Below are 857 nucleotides of genomic sequence, written 5' to 3' on the forward strand. Positions count from 1 at the left end.
TTAAACCCGAAAAACCGAAACCGAAACCGAACCTAACCGAATAAAAAATAACCGAAAAAACCGAGAGAATAACCGACATTTTCTTTGGAAAATTGAACTTTTTACCAAAACCGAACCGAACCCGAACCCGAACCGAAAAATAACCGAACCGAACCGAACCGGAATTTATATAAAAACCGAATGGTTATAGTTTTTCTATAACCGAAATAACCGAACCCGAATATAACCGAACCGAACCCGAACCGAAACCCGAATTGGCCACCCCTAGCAGTGACAGTAAAAGACAAGCTTCCTTTCCGTGGATTACAAGAAAGCATAAAAGAATTTAGGGTTTTAACTTGGAATCTGGATGTTGCATTTCATATAATGAGAGTGTATATGTAAGTTTATTGTAAATTTTATTAATTACATAATGATAGTATATTATTAAATTTATTACAATGATTTGTATAAGAAAAATAATTTCAAATTCACATTTATGGACCGTTCGTTATGCAAGGAGACTATTAAGGCTTTGGGCTCATAGGCTTTCTAAATGGGCCTACCATGGGCTTTCTTGTGGGCTTGCTTTCGTTCAAGCCCATGCTTTGCTCTTCCTACCAAAGGTTTAAGTCCAACAAATCATTGATAATATTGGGGAAAAGGTGTAGTGGAAAAAAATACATGGAAAATATATTAAAAAAGAAAACGTATAAAAGTTGTGGAAAATAGGAAAAAAATGTTTTATTTGAAAATTTATTGTAAATAATTACTCGACAAAAGAAAATAAAACAGACGTAAAAGAAAGAATTGGCTTGAGGTAGGAGGTAACTCTATCTTGAGATTGAGTGTTCGATTCTTGGTTGGTGGGGAGGAAG

The sequence above is a fragment of the Tarenaya hassleriana genome, unplaced genomic scaffold, assembly GCF_000463585.1.
Source record: "Tarenaya hassleriana unplaced genomic scaffold, ASM46358v1 Cleome54, whole genome shotgun sequence".
NCBI classification, from domain to species: domain Eukaryota; kingdom Viridiplantae; phylum Streptophyta; class Magnoliopsida; order Brassicales; family Cleomaceae; genus Tarenaya; species Tarenaya hassleriana.